A 16,725-nucleotide genomic window follows, 5' to 3' on the forward strand; every position below is an offset into this window, starting at 1 on the left:
TATGCACTTGTTAATAATGCAATTCTACTGCACTGAGGAGTCCTTTAACCTTGAGTTGGCAGAGAAGTTAAGTACTTAACATATATTTCAGGCTGGCTTGCACAAGCCTGGAATACTTTGGCCCATAGCTGCTTCATAAATGGGGCTCAGGGCCACATAGATACCTCCCAACATTTGTGGCTGGGTATCATGGACTCAGAAGGTTGACTGGGGCTAGTTGCCGTTCTGTGGGATGAGCTGTATTGGGGTGGAGATAGTGGGTGAGATTGTGGGTGTGTCTGGGCAGTTTGTGGGTGTGTCTGTGCAGTTTGTGGGTGTGTCTGTGCAGTTTGTGGTTGTGTCTGGGCAGTTTGTCTGGGCAGTTTGTGGTTGTGTCTGGGCAGTTTGTGCAGTTTGTGGTTGTGTCTGGGCAGTTTGTCTGGGCAGTTTGTGGGTGTGTCTGTGCAGTTTGTGGGTGTGTCTGTGCAGTTTGTGGTTGTGTCTGGGCAGTTTGTCTGGGCAGTTTGTGGGTGTGTCTGGGCAGTTTGTGGGTGTGTCTGGAATGTTTATGGGTGTGTCTGGGCAGTTTGTGGGTGTGTCTGGGTGCTCCATGGATGGAGCTAAGGGAAATTCTGCAATTAGGGACATAGGGCTGAGAGGTACAGCGGGGCAGAGCTGAGAATTAGGGACTGTTCCTCTGAAATAGGAATAGTTGAGCAGTGTGCATAAATAAATATATGACTATGAAACAAACAAATAAAAACATACGCCTAGATTACAAGTTTTGTCGGTAAAGACCCGCGGTGCTAACAAGCCTTTTTTTTTTCCAGCACACCCTTAAGACAACGCTGGTATTACGAGTTGTCTGAATGGCTGCGTTAGCATCAGAAAAGGGAGCGTTGAGCATAATTTAGCTCCACTTCAACCCTCAATACCAGCGTTGCCTACGGTAGCTGGAAAAACGTGTTCGTGCACGATATCCCCATAAGAAACAATGGGGCTGAGTTGGCTGAAAAAAAAACTAACACCTGCAAAAAAGCAGCGTTCAGCTCCTAACGCAGCCCCATTGTTTCCTATGGGGAAACACTCTCTAAGTCTACACCTAACACCCTAACATGAACCCCAAGTCTAAACACCCCTAATCTTACACTTATTAACCCCTAATCTGCCGCCCCCACTATCACTGACACCTGCGTTATACTATTAACCCCTAATCTGCCACTCCAGACACCGCCGCAACCTACATTATAGCTATGAACCCCTAATCTGCCGACCGGACATTGCCGCCACCTACATTATCCCTATGAACCCCTAATCTGCTGTCTCTAACATCGCCGACACCTATATTATATTTATTAACCCCTAATCTGTCCCCCCCCAACGTCGCCGCCACCTACCTACACTTATTAACCCCTAATCTGCCGACCGGACATCGCCGCCACTATAATAAATGTATTAACCCCTAAACCGCCGCACTCCCGCCACGCAAACACTATCATAAATTTTATTAACCCCTAATCTGCCCCCCCTAACATCGCCGCCACCTACCTACAATTATTAACCTTAATAAAGTTATTAACCCCTAAACCTAAGTCTAACCCTAACACCCCCTAAGTTAAATATAATTTAAATTAAACGAACTAAATTTAATAACATTAAATAAATTATTCCTATTTAAAACTAAATACTTACCTATAAAATAAACCCTAATATAGCTACAATATAACTATTAGTAACATTGTAGCTATTTTAGGATTTATATTTATTTTAGAGGCAACTTTGTATTTATTTTAACTAGGTACAATAGCTATTAAATAGTTATTAACTATTTAATAGCTACCTAGTTAAAATAATTACAAAATTACCTGTAAAATAAAACCTAACCTAAGTTACAAATACACCTAACACTACACTATCATTAAACTAATTAAATAAATTACCTACAATTATCTAAACTAAAATACAATTAAATAAACTAAACTATAATACAAAAAAAAAACACTACATTACAGAAAATAAAAACAAAAATACAAGAAGTTTAAACTAATTACACCTAATCTAAGCCCCATAATAAAATAAAAAAGCCCCCTAAAATAATAAAATGCCCTACCCTATCCTAAATTACAAAGTAATCAGCTCTTTTACCAGTCCTTAAAAGGGCTTTTTGCGGGGCATTGCCCCAAAGTAATCAGCTCTTTTACTGTAAATAAAAATACAATACCCCCGCCAACATTACAACCCACCACCCACATACCCCTACTCTAAAACCCACCCAAACCCCCCTTAAAAAAACTAACACTAACCCCCTGAAGATCTCCCTACCTTGAGTCGTCTTCACTCAGCCGAGCCGAATTCTTCATCCAAGCGGGGCGGGAGAGGTCCTCCATCCGACTGAAGTCTTCATCCAAGCGGGGCAGAAGAGGTATTCCATCCGATTGAAGTCTTCATCCAAGCGGAATCTTCTATCTTCATCCATCCGGAGCGGAGCTGCAGCATCCTGAAGACCTCCGACGCGGAACATCCATCCTGGCCGACGACTTCCCGACGAATGACGGTTCCTTTAAATGACGTCATCCAAGATGACGTCCCTCGAATTCCGATTGGCTGATAGGATTCTATTAGCCAATCGGAATTAAGGTAGGAAAAATCTGATTGGCTGATTCAATCAGCCAATCAGATTGAAGTTCAATCCGATTGGCTGATCCTATTAGCCAATCGGATTGACCTCGCATTCTATTGGCTGATCGGAACAGCCAATCGAAAGCGAGGTCAATCCGATTCGATGATTGGATCAGCCAATCGGATTGAACTTCAATCTGATTGGCTGATTGAATCAGCCAATCAGATTTTTCCTACCTTAATTCCGATTGGCTGATAGAATCCTATCAGCCAATCGGAATTCGAGGGACGCCATCTTGGATGACGTCATTGTGGCAAACCTAGCCACTTCTGGACTATAACATAAGAAAGGTTGTCTATAGGCTGTATATTGTGCTATGTAGATGTGACAGACCCTTCTGTCAGCACTGAAAGAGTTAACTGTGTTCAGCTTTAGCCTCAGCTATTGTGCACTGTCATTAATGTTATTGATACACAGTCCATTGTTTAATCAACCTCAGAGAGCAGACCCTAGATGATAAGGAAAGCCAAGTGTGTGTCTGTGTTTAAATTGTTATCAGCTTGAGCAAGGTATTCTATTGTATCATGTAAAAGGGCGTGTTCCCTCCATTCAATGTACAACATTCTTTCAACCCCCCTTCTGGGGGGGGTCAGACCTGCATAAATACTGGGCATATGAGCCTTAATAAAAGTCATTCTGTTTAAACCTGACAACTGGCTGGGTTGTGAACTGCTGATTCCCTATGTAGGACATTGTTCCCTGGTGTTAACCCTTGGTATCCGGTTGGTACCGTTACAATTGGTGGCAAGCGACGGAATGAACCTTATCGCCCAGAAGAGCAACTACACAAGCCAGTAACCTCAGGAAGAGGGGGATTACTACAATACTGACTAAGATGGAAGGAGTACCAGGGACCGAAGTGAATGGAGATGGATTATTCTAAGCTAAAGAGACAAACGTAAAAGGAACTGCTAGAAGCCAGGGGAAAGATAGGCAGCAGCAAACCCAAGGCTATATTAATTGCTGAGCTGATGGAGGGAGACAGAGCTCGCAGCGCTACGCCTCCAGCAGCCATGGAGGAGACCCTATACCAGAGGGAAATGAGGACCAGGCTGGAATTTTTACCCCAACCTGTACCACGGGATATGCTATCCGTGGTAATGGCAGATGTGCAGGAGTACGTGATGGCACACAGTCCGCGGAATGCATCCTCCCGAGCAGAATCCATTTTGGACGCACTCAGCAACCCAGTAAGACCCAAAATCCCATACCATGCATTTAAAATGTTTTGTGAGGAGAAGGATGAGATTGATGGGTATTTACAGGATTTTGAGAGACTGTGCGAGTTACATGATTTGGAGCAGTCCGTATGGGTGCCGGTGCTAGCAGGCAAGCTAGCCGGTAGGGCAGCGGAAGCGTATCGCGCTGTACCCAGGGAGGACAGCAAGGATTACGCTAAAGTGAAGAGAGCGATCTTGGAAAGATATGCCATTACCTCAGAGGCATACCGGCGCAAGTTTAGAGGCCTGCGCAAGCCAGAAAGAGATTCCCATGCAGAGTGGGCCCACAAGCTGGATCAAGCATCTCAGGGGTGGATACAGGCCAGCCAAGCTACCACCATGGAAGAATTGCGACAACTGATGCTGTTGGAGCAATTCTTTAACGGCTTGTCCCCAGAAGCCCAAGAATGGGTGAGAGATCGAAAACCCCTCACCTTAACCGAAGCAGCCAGATTAGCAGACCAGCATTTTGATGCCAGGAGGCACCATGGACTACAGCCTAACAACGGACGGGCTAATATACAATGCCACACCTGCAAGCAGTGGGGACATATGGCACGTGAGTGCACCCAAAATCGGAGCAGACAAGCTTGGAACCAGGTCAGACAGAACCTGGCCCCAAGGGCGGCTGCTCACCATTACCAAACGGAGCCAGCCGCTCATGAGGTGTTGAGCACCCAAGCCGAGGAACCCCTGGGAATTCTGCATGAGGTGATGTCGGTCCAGGGACTTCGGGATTCGGGAGCTACTTTAACCCTGATAGCTCCCCATTTGGTGCCGGATACAGCACCCACTGGCGGATCCGTGGCAGTACGAGGGGCAGGGGGAGCAGTATACCGATTGCCCACTGCTAGAGTGGAGTACAGACCCCCAGTCACCCCAGCAGCTGCCAGTTACCAACCCCCGGCGCACCGCTATACCACACGGCCTCCGGCCACGAACTACCCACAGAGAGCCCGGTTCAATTCGCGGGGCTAATCACAACCTATTCGGTGCTTTGGATGTAAGCAACTAGGGCACAAAAGACCAGAGTGTCCCCTAAACGCAGCGAATCAAGCACAGTCCTGGAGAAGACCCGCTGGCGGAATCCCACATAATCCTCAGCCTGTGGCCCGCTACGTAGAGGCGCCAGAATGCTGGGGCAGCCTACATGAAGCAGACCCCGTGCAAGCTGCCCACCGGAATAACCGGCAACGGGTTAAAGTGAATGGGAAGGAGGTCAGTTGTCTACGGGATACTGGTGCTACCATGACCTTGCTTCAAGAGAACTTGGTGCCTGAGAAACAGCACACTGGAGACACTGTGGCTGTGAGGGTAGCAGGGGGCACTGTGTTCCGCCTACCTGTTGCCAGGGTACATTTGGATTGGGGAGTGGGCGCTAGACTTGTGAATGTGGGGGTCAAGAAGGACTTACCTGCTGATGTTCTCCTTGGAAATGACTTGGCCCCCCTTGTTTCTGCCTATGCTCCCATGGATCCCGCTGATGTTAACCCTGTGACTACCCAATCCCAGTCCCTCCGGGAAGAGACGCTTCCATGTTTGGGGTGGGGGCAGTACTGAGCCAAGTTGGAGCAGATGGCGGAGAACACCCCGTAGCTTACTTGAGCCGAAAGTTGTTGCCCCGGACATCCCCAAGCCGATCCGTTGGGCTCAGACTGTGTATGCCGGCTTGGTTCTGGGGGAGCATTGTGGCAAACCTAGCCACTTCTGGACTATAACATAAGAAAGGTTGTCTATAGGCTGTATATTGTGCTATGTAGATGTGACAGACCCTTCTGTCAGCACTGAAAGAGTTAACTGTGTTCAGCTTTAGCCTCAGCTATTGTGCACTGTCATTAATGTTATTGATACACAGTCCATTGTTTAATCAACCTCAGAGAGCAGACCCTAGATGATAAGGAAAGCCAAGTGTGTGTCTGTGTTTAAATTGTTATCAGCTTGAGCAAGGTATTCTATTGTATCATGTAAAAGGGCGTGTTCCCTCCATTCAATGTACAACATTCTTTCAACCCCCCTTCTGGGGGGGGTCAGACCTGCATAAATACTGGGCATATGAGCCTTAATAAAAGTCATTCTGTTTAAACCTGACAACTGGCTGGGTTGTGAACTGCTGATTCCCTATGTAGGACATTGTTCCCTGGTGTTAACCCTTGGTATCCGGTTGGTACCGTTACAGTCATTAAAAGGAACCATGATTCGTCGGGAAGTCGTCGGCCAGGATGGATGTTCCGCATCGGAGGTCTTCAGGATGCTGCCACTCCGCTCCGGATGGATGAAGATAGAAGATTCTGCTTGGATGAAGACTTCAATCGGATGGAAGACCTCTTCTGCCCCACTTGGATGAAGACTTCAATCGGATGGAGGACCTCTTCTGCCCCGCTTGGATGAAGAATTCGGCTCGGCTGAGTGAAGACGACTCAAGGTAGGGAGATCTTCATGGGTAGTGTTAGGTTTTTTTAAGGGGGGGTTGGGTGGGTTTTAGAGTAGGGGTATGTGGGTGGTGGGTTGTAATGTTTGGGGGGGTATTGTATTTTTATTTACAGGTAAAAGAGCTGATTACTTTGGGGCAATGACCCGCAAAAAGCCCTTTTAAGGGCTGGTAAAAGAGCTGATTACTTTGTAATTTAGGATAGGGAAGGGCATTTTATTATTTTGGGGGGCTTTTTTATTTTATTAGGGGGCTTAGATTAGGTGTAATTAGTTTAAACTTCTTGTAATTTTTTTTTATTTTCTGTAATTTAGTTTGTTTGTTTTTTTGTATTATAGTTTAGTTTATTTAATTGTATTTTAGTTTAGATAATTGTAGGTAATTTATTTAATTAGTTTAATGATAGTGTAGTGTTAGGTGTATTTGTAACTTAGGTTAGGATTTATTTTACAGGTAATTTTGTAATTATTTTAACTAGGTAGCTATTAAATAGTTAATAACTATTTAATAGCTATTGTACCTAGTTAAAATAAATACAAAGTTGCCTGTAAAATAAATATAAATCCTAAAATAGCTACAATGTAACTATTAGTTATATTGTAGCTATATTAGGGTTTATTTTATAGGTATTTCGTTTTAAATAGGAATAATTTATTTAATGTTATTAAATTTAGTTAGTTTTATTTAAATTATATTTAACTTAGGGGGGTGTTAGGGTTAGGGTTAGACTTAGGTTTAGGGGTTAATAACTTTATTATAGTAGCGGCGATGTTGGGGGCGGCAGATTAAGGGTTAATAATTGTAGGTAGGTGGCGGTGATGTTAGGGGGGGCAGATTAGGGGTTAATAAAATTTATTATAGTGTTTGTGAGGCGGGAGTGCGGTGGTTTAGGGGTTAACACATTTATTATAGTGTCGGCGATGTCCGCTCGGCAGATTAGGGGTTAATAAGTGTAGGTAGGTTGCGGCGACGTTGGGGGGGGCAGATTAGGGGGTAATAAATATAATATAGGTGTTGGCGATGTTAGGGGCAGCAGATTAGGGGTTCATAGGGATAATTTGTTTGCGATGTGGGGGGGCCTCGGTTTAGGGGTTAATAGGTAGTTTATGGGTGTTAGTGTACTTTATAGCACAGAAGTTAAGAGCTTTATGTTCCAGCGTTAGCCCATAAAGCTCTTAACTACTGACTTTTTTTTGCGGTTGGAGTCTTGTCGGTAGAGGCTGTACCGCTCAATTCTTCCAAGACTCGTAATACCAGTGTTAGGCAAATCCCATAGAAAAGATAGGATACGCAATTGACGTAAGGGGATTTGCGGTAGCCTCGAGTCGCGGAAAGAAAGTGAGCGGTAGACCCTTTCCTGCCTGACTCGTAATACCAGCGGGCGTTAAAAAGCAGCGTTAGGACCCCTTAATGCTGCTTTTTAACCCTAACGCAGAACTCTTAATCTAGGCGATAGTTTCTATCAAACAGGAACAGTTTGGGCCACCTTGTTTGCCCATGCACCACATATTCCCAAACACCACATTTTTGTTCTACTTTTTTCCTAGAGCCACAAAATCTGTTCCTTAGTTTTAATTCTGAGGCACACAACTAGTGCAGAGGGTGGTATATGACCCATGGGCCGCTTACTGGCCATCCCTGCCTTACATTATTCATACATATAATTTAAAGGGACATGAAGTCAAAATTACATTTTTATGATTTAGCTAGAGCATGCAATTTTAAGAGGCCTTTCAATTAAATACTGTTATGCAATTTAGCTTTGTTTTCTTGGTATACTTTTTTCAAAAGCATACCTAGGTAGCCTCAAAAGCAGTAATGTACAATTGGGAGCTAGCTGCAGATTTGTGGCTACATGCAGATGTCTCATTGGCTCATCAGATGTGTTTAGCTATCTTCTAGTAGTACATTGCTGCTCTGAAGCTGACTAGCTAACTACGTGCTTAAATTTTATATTTCACACTTATTATGTTATGTAAGAAAATAATATATGGGGAGGGTGGTACTGCCAGTGTACGTGTGTATGAGAGAGGCTGGCACTGCCTGTGAATAAGTGTATGAGTGAGGCTGACACTGCCTGTGAATAAGTGTATGAGAGAGGCTGGCACTGCCTGTGAATAAGTGTATGAGAGAGGCTGGCACTGCCTGTGTATGAGAGAGGCTGGCACTGCCTGTGAATAAGTGTATGAGAGGGACTGACACTGCCTGTGAATAAGTGTATGAGAGAGGCTGGCACTGCCTGTGAATAAGTGTATGAGAGAGGCTGGCACTGCCTGTGTATGAGTGAGGATGACACTGCCTGTGAATAAGTGTATGAGAGAGGCTGGCACTGCCTGTGAATAAGTGTATGAGAGAGGCTGGCACTGCCTGTGAATAAGTGTATGAGAGGGGCTGACACTGCCTGTGAATAAGTGTATGAGAGGGGCTGACACTGCCTGTGAATAAGTGTATGAGAGAGGCTGGCACTGCCTGTGAATAAGTGTATGAGAGAGGCTGGCACTGCCTGTGAATAAGTGTATGAGAGGGGCTGACACTGCCTGTGAATAAGTGTATGAGAGAGGCTGGCACTGCCTGTTAATAAGTGTATGAGAGAGGCTGGCACTGCCTGTGAATAAGTGTATGAGAGAGGCTGGCACTGCCTGTGAATAAGTGTATGAGAGAGGCTGGCACTGCCTGTGTATGAGTGAGGCTGACACTGCCTGTGAATAAGTGTATTAGAGAGGCTGGCACTGCCTGTGAATAAGTGTATGAGAGAGGCTGGCACTGCCTGTGTATGAGTGAGGCTGACACTGCCTGTGAATAAGTGTATGAGAGAGGCTGGCACTGCCTGTGAATAAGTGTATGAGAGAGGCTGGCACTGCCTGTGAATAAGTGTATGAGAGGGGCTGACACTGCCTGTGAATAAGTGTATGAGAGGGGCTGACGATGCCTGTGAATAAGTGTATGAGAGAGGCTGGCACTGCCTGTGAATAAGTGTATGAGAGAGGCTGGCACTGCCTGTGAATAAGTGTATGAGAGAGGCTGGCACTGCCTGTTAATAAGTGTATGAGAGAGGCTGGCACTGCCTGTGAATAAGTGTATGAGAGAGGCTGGCACTGCCTGTGAATAAGTGTATGAGAGAGGCTGGCACTGCCTGTGTATGAGAGAGGCTGGCACTGCCTGTGAATAAGTGTATGAGAGGGACTGACACTGCCTGTGAATAAGTGTATGAGAGGGGCTGACACTGCCTGTGAATAAGTGTATGAGAGAGGCTGGCACTGCCTGTGAATAAGTGTATGAGAGAGGCTGGCACTGCCTGTGTATGAGAGAGGCTGGCACTGCCTGTGAATAAGTGTATGAGAGGGACTGACACTGCCTGTGAATAAGTGTATGAGAGGGGCTGACACTGCCTGTGAATAAGTGTATGAGAGAGGCTGGCACTGCCTGTGAATAAGTGTATGAGAGAGGCTGGCACTGCCTGTGGATGAGAGAGGCTGGCACTGCCTGTGGATGAGAGAGGCTGGCACTGCCTATAGATAAGTGTATGAGAGAGGCTGGCACTGCCTGTGGATGAGTAAGGCTGACACTGCCTGTGGATGAGTGAGGCTTGCACTGCCTGTGGATGAGGGTACGAGAGTGGTTGGCACTACCTGTGTATGAGTGAGGCTGGCACTGCCTGTGTATGAGTGAGGCTGGCTCTGCCTGTAGATGAGTGAGGCTGGCACTGCCTGTGAATAAGAGAGGCTGACACTGCCTGTGGATGAGTGAGGCTGGCACTGCCTGTGGATGAGAGAGGCTGGCACTGCCTGTGGATGAGTGAGGCTGTCACTGCCTGTGTATGAGAGTGGCTGGCACTGCCTGTAGATGAGTGAGGCTGGCACTGCCTGTGAATAAGAGAGGCTGACACTGCCTGTGGATGAGTGAGGCTGTCACTGCCTGTGTATGAGTGAGGCTGGCACTGCCTGTGTATGAGTGAGGCTGGCACTGCCTGTGGATGAGTGAGGCTGGCTCTGCCTGTAGATGAGTGAGGCTGGCACTGCCTGTGTATTAGTGAGGCTGGCACTGCCTGTGGATGAGTGAGGCTGGCACTGCCTGTGGATGAGAGAGGCTGGCACTGTCTGTGTATAAAAGAGGCTGGCACTGCCTGTGGATGAGTGAGACTGGCACTGCCTGTGGATGAGTGAGGCTGACACTGCCTGTGGATGAGTGAGGCTGTCACTGCCTGTGTATGAGTGAGGCTGGCACTGCCTGTGTATGAGTGAGGCTGGCACTGCCTGTGGATGAGTGAGGCTGGCTCTGCCTGTAGATGAGTGAGGCTGGCACTGCCTGTGGATGAGAGAGGCTGGCACTGTCTGTGTATAAAAGAGGCTGGCACTGCCTGTGGATGAGTGAGACTGGCACTGCCTGTGGATGAGTGAGGCTGGCACTGCCTGTAGATGAGTGAAGCTGGCTCTGCCTGTGGATGAGTGAGGCTGGCACTGCCTGTGGATGAGTGAGGCTGGCACTGCCTGTGGATGAGTGAGGCTGGCACTGCCTGTGGATGAGAGCAGTTGGCACTGCCTGTGGATGAGTGAGGCTGGCACTGCCTGTGGATGAGTGAGGCTGGCACTGCCTGTGGATGAGTGAGACTGGCACTGCCTGTGGATGAGTGAGACTGGCACTGCCTGTGGATGAGTGAGGCTGGCACTGCCTATGAATAAGTGTATGAGAGGGACTGACACTGCCTGTGAATAAGTGTATGAGAGGGGCTGACACTGCCTGTGAATAAGTGTATGAGAGAGGCTGGCACTGCCTGTGAATAAGTGTATGAGAGAGGCTGGCACTGCCTGTGGATGAGAGAGGCTGGCACTGCCTGTGGATGAGAGAGGCTGGCACTGCCTATAGATAAGTGTATGAGAGAGGCTGGCACTGCCTGTGGATGAGTAAGGCTGACACTGCCTGTGGATGAGTGAGGCTTGCACTGCCTGTGGATGAGGGTACGAGAGTGGTTGGCACTACCTGTGTATGAGTGAGGCTGGCACTGCCTGTGTATGAGTGAGGCTGGCTCTGCCTGTAGATGAGTGAGGCTGGCACTGCCTGTGTATTAGTGAGGCTGGCACTGCCTGTGGATGAGTGAGGCTGGCACTGCCTGTGAATGAGTGAGACTGGCACTGCCTGTGGATGAGTGAGGCTGGCACTGCCTGTAGATGAGTGAAGCTGGCTCTGCCTGTGGATGAGTGAGGCTGGCACTGCCTGTGGATGAGAGCAGTTGGCACTGCCTGTGGATGAGTGAGGCTGGCACTGCCTGTGGATGAGTGAGGCTGGCACTGCCTGTGGATGAGTGAGGCTGGCACTGCCTGTGTATGAGTGAGGCTGGCACTGCCTGTGTATGAGTGAGGCTGGCACTGCCTGTGTATGAGAGCGGCTGGCACTGCCTGTGTATGAGAGCGGCTGGCACTGCCTGTGTATGAGAGAGGCTGGCACTGCCTGTGAATAAGTGTATGAGAGGGACTGACACTGCCTGTGAATAAGTGTATGAGAGGGGCTGACACTGCCTGTGAATAAGTGTATGAGAGAGGCTGGCACTGCCTGTGAATAAGTGTATGAGAGAGGCTGGCACTGCCTGTGTATGAGAGAGGCTGGCACTGCCTGTGAATAAGTGTATGAGAGGGACTGACACTGCCTGTGAATAAGTGTATGAGAGGGGCTGACACTGCCTGTGAATAAGTGTATGAGAGAGGCTGGCACTGCCTGTGAATAAGTGTATGAGAGAGGCTGGCACTGCCTGTGGATGAGAGAGGCTGGCACTGCCTGTGGATGAGAGAGGCTGGCACTGCCTATAGATAAGTGTATGAGAGAGGCTGGCACTGCCTGTGGATGAGTAAGGCTGACACTGCCTGTGGATGAGTGAGGCTTGCACTGCCTGTGGATGAGGGTACGAGAGTGGTTGGCACTACCTGTGTATGAGTGAGGCTGGCACTGCCTGTGTATGAGTGAGGCTGGCTCTGCCTGTAGATGAGTGAGGCTGGCACTGCCTGTGTATTAGTGAGGCTGGCACTGCCTGTGGATGAGTGAGGCTGGCACTGCCTGTGGATGAGAGAGGCTGGCACTGTCTGTGTATAAAAGAGGCTGGCACTGCCTGTGTATGAGTGAGGCTGGCACTGCCTGTGTATGAGTGAGGCTGGCACTGCCTGTGGATGAGTGAGGCTGGCTCTGCCTGTAGATGAGTGAGGCTGGCACTGCCTGTGTATTAGTGAGGCTGGCACTGCCTGTGGATGAGTGAGGCTGGCACTGCCTGTGGATGAGAGAGGCTGGCACTGTCTGTGTATAAAAGAGGCTGGCACTGCCTGTGGATGAGTGAGACTGGCACTGCCTGTGGATGAGTGAGGCTGACACTGCCTGTGGATGAGTGAGGCTGTCACTGCCTGTGTATGAGTGAGGCTGGCACTGCCTGTGTATGAGTGAGGCTGGCACTGCCTGTGGATGAGTGAGACTGGCTCTGCCTGTAGATGAGTGAGGCTGGCACTGCCTGTGGATGAGAGAGGCTGGCACTGTCTGTGTATAAAAGAGGCTGGCACTGCCTGTGGATGAGTGAGACTGGCACTGCCTGTGGATGAGAGAGGCTGGCACTGCCTGTGGATGAGAGAGGCTGGCACTGCCTATAGATAAGTGTATGAGAGAGGCTGGCACTGCCTGTGGATGAGTAAGGCTGACACTGCCTGTGGATGAGTGAGGCTTGCACTGCCTGTGGATGAGGGTACGAGAGTGGTTGGCACTACCTGTGTATGAGTGAGGCTGGCACTGCCTGTGTATGAGTGAGGCTGGCTCTGCCTGTAGATGAGTGAGGCTGGCACTGCCTGTGTATTAGTGAGGCTGGCACTGCCTGTGGATGAGTGAGGCTGGCACTGCCTGTGGATGAGAGAGGCTGGCACTGCCTGTGGATGAGTGAGGCTGGCACTGCCTGTGGATGAGAGAGGCTGGCACTGTCTGTGTATGAGTGAGGCTGGCACTGCCTGTAGATGAGTGAGGCTGGCACTGCCTGTGAATAAGAGAGGCTGACACTGCCTGTGGATGAGTGAGGCTGGCACTGTCTGTGTATGAGAGTGGCTGGCACTGCCTGTAGATGAGTGAGGCTGGCACTGCCTGTGAATAAGAGAGGCTGACACTGCCTGTGGATGAGTGAGGCTGGCACTGCCTGTGGATGAGTGAGGCTGGCACTGCCTGTAGATGAGTGAGGCTGGCACTGCCTGTGGATGAGTGAGGCTGGCTCTGCCTGTAGATGAGTGAGGCTGGCACTGCCTGTGTATTAGTGAGGCTGGCACTGCCTGTGGATGAGTGAGGCTGGCACTGCCTGTGGATGAGAGAGGCTGGCACTGTCTGTGTATAAAAGAGGCTGGCACTGCCTGTGGATGAGTGAGACTGGCACTGCCTGTGGATGAGTGAGGCTGACACTGCCTGTGGATGAGTGAGGCTGTCACTGCCTGTGTATGAGTGAGGCTGGCACTGCCTGTGTATGAGTGAGGCTGGCACTGCCTGTGGATGAGTGAGACTGGCTCTGCCTGTAGATGAGTGAGGCTGGCACTGCCTGTGGATGAGTGAGGCTGGCACTGCCTGTGGATGAGTGAGGCTGGCACTGCCTGTGGATGAGAGCAGTTGGCACTGCCTGTGGATGAGTGAGGCTGGCACTGCCTGTGGATGAGTGAGGCTGGCACTGCCTGTGGATGAGTGAGACTGGCACTGCCTGTGGATGAGTGAGACTGGCACTGCCTGTGGATGAGTGAGGCTGGCACTGCCTATGAATAAGTGTATGAGAGGGACTGACACTGCCTGTGAATAAGTGTATGAGAGGGGCTGACACTGCCTGTGAATAAGTGTATGAGAGAGGCTGGCACTGCCTGTGAATAAGTGTATGAGAGAGGCTGGCACTGCCTGTGGATGAGAGAGGCTGGCACTGCCTGTGGATGAGAGAGGCTGGCACTGCCTGTGGATGAGTGAGACTGGCTCTGCCTGTAGATGAGTGAGGCTGGCACTGCCTGTGGATGAGAGAGGCTGGCACTGTCTGTGTATAAAAGAGGCTGGCACTGCCTGTGGATGAGTGAGACTGGCACTGCCTGTGGATGAGTGAGGCTGGCACTGCCTGTAGATGAGTGAAGCTGGCTCTGCCTGTGGATGAGTGAGGCTGGCACTGCCTGTGGATGAGTGAGGCTGGCACTGCCTGTGGATGAGTGAGGCTGGCACTGCCTGTGGATGAGAGCAGTTGGCACTGCCTGTGGATGAGTGAGGCTGGCACTGCCTGTGGATGAGTGAGGCTGGCACTGCCTGTGGATGAGTGAGACTGGCACTGCCTGTGGATGAGTGAGACTGGCACTGCCTGTGGATGAGAGAGGCTGGCACTGCCTATAGATAAGTGTATGAGAGAGGCTGGCACTGCCTGTGGATGAGTAAGGCTGACACTGCCTGTGGATGAGTGAGGCTTGCACTGCCTGTGGATGAGGGTACGAGAGTGGTTGGCACTACCTGTGTATGAGTGAGGCTGGCACTGCCTGTGTATGAGTGAGGCTGGCTCTGCCTGTAGATGAGTGAGGCTGGCTTTGTCTGTGAATAAGTGTATGAGAGAGGCTGGCACTGCCTGTGAATAAGTGTATGAGAGAGGCTGGCACTGCCTGTGGATGAGAGAGGCTGGCACTGCCTGTGGATGAGAGAGGCTGGCACTGCCTATAGATAAGTGTATGAGAGAGGCTGGCACTGCCTGTGGATGAGTAAGGCTGACACTGCCTGTGGATGAGTGAGGCTTGCACTGCCTGTGGATGAGGGTACGAGAGTGGTTGGCACTACCTGTGTATGAGTGAGGCTGGCACTGCCTGTGTATGAGTGAGGCTGGCTCTGCCTGTAGATGAGTGAGGCTGGCACTGTCTGTGTATAAGAGAGGCTGGCACTGCCTGTGGATGAGTGAGGCTGGCACTGCCTGTGTATGAGTGAGGCTTGCACTGCCTGTGGATGAGGGTACGAGAGTGGTTGGCACTACCTGTGTATGAGTGAGGCTGGCACTGCCTGTGTATGAGTGAGGCTGGCACTGCCTGTGGATGAGTGAGGCTGGCACTGTCTGTGTATAAGAGAGGCTGGCACTGCCTGTGGATGAGTGAGGCTGGCACTGCCTGTGTATGAGTGAGGCTGGCACTGCCTGTAGATGAGTGAGGCTGGCACTGCCTGTGAATAAGAGAGGCTGACACTGCCTGTGGATGAGTGAGGCTGGCACTGTCTGTGTATGAGAGTGGCTGGCACTGCCTGTAGATGAGTGAGGCTGGCACTGCCTGTGAATAAGAGAGGCTGACACTGCCTGTGGATGAGTGAGGCTGTCACTGCCTGTGTATGAGTGAGGCTGGCACTGCCTGTGTATGAGTGAGGCTGTCACTGCCTGTGTATGAGTGAGGCTGGCACTGCCTGTGTATGAGTGAGGCTGGCACTGCCTGTGGATGAGTGAGGCTGGCTCTGCCTGTAGATGAGTGAGGCTGGCACTGCCTGTGTATTAGTGAGGCTGGCACTGCCTGTGGATGAGTGAGGCTGGCACTGCCTGTGGATGAGAGAGGCTGGCACTGTCTGTGTATAAAAGAGGCTGGCACTGCCTGTGGATGAGTGAGACTGGCACTGCCTGTGGATGAGTGAGGCTGACACTGCCTGTGGATGAGTGAGACTGGCACTGCCTGTGGATGAGTGAGGCTGGCACAGCCTGTGAATAAGAGAGGCTGACACTGCCTGTGGATGAGTGAGGCTGTCACTGCCTGTGTATGAGTGAGGCTGGCACTGCCTGTGTATGAGTGAGGCTGTCACTGCCTGTGTATGAGTGAGGCTGGCACTGCCTGTGTATGAGTGAGACTGGCACTGCCTGTGTATGAGAGAGGCTGGCACTGCCTGTGAATAAGTGTATGAGAGGGACTGACACTGCCTGTGAATAAGTGTATGAGTGAGGCTGGCACTGCCTGTGTATGAGTGAGGCTGTCACTGCCTGTGTATGAGTGAGGCTGGCACTGTCTGTGTATGAGAGTGGCTGGCACTGCCTGTAGATGAGTGAGGCTGGCACTGCCTGTGAATAAGAGAGGCTGGCACTGCCTGTGGATGAGTGAGGCTGGCACTGCCTGTGTATGAGTGAGGCTGGCACTGCCTGTAGATGAGTGAGGCTGGCACTGCCTGTGAATAAGAGAGGCTGACACTGCCTGTGGATGAGTGAGGCTGGCACTGTCTGTGTATGAGAGTGGCTGGCACTGCCTGTGTATGAGTGAGGCTGGCACTGCCTGTGTATGAGTGAGGCTGGCACTGCCTGTAGATGAGTGAGGCTGGCACTGCCTGTGAATAAGAGAGGCTGACACTGCCTGTGGATGAGTGAGGCTGTCACTGCCTGTGTATGAGTGAGGCTGGCTCTGCCTGTAGATGAGTGAGGCTGGCACTGCCTGTGTATTAGTGAG

The 16,725-nt window shown here is 50.0% G+C and overlaps 1 protein-coding gene across 3 annotated transcripts in view; it reads right to left on the minus strand.

The window, feature by feature from the left end:
- Positions 1-16,725, minus strand: part of LOC128667087 (complement factor B) — a 139,548-nt gene that overhangs the window by 42,298 nt on the left and 80,525 nt on the right. The gene's annotated exons all lie outside the window — the stretch shown is intronic.

This window comes from Bombina bombina, chromosome 7, assembly GCF_027579735.1.
Source record: "Bombina bombina isolate aBomBom1 chromosome 7, aBomBom1.pri, whole genome shotgun sequence".
NCBI lineage: Eukaryota > Metazoa > Chordata > Amphibia > Anura > Bombinatoridae > Bombina > Bombina bombina.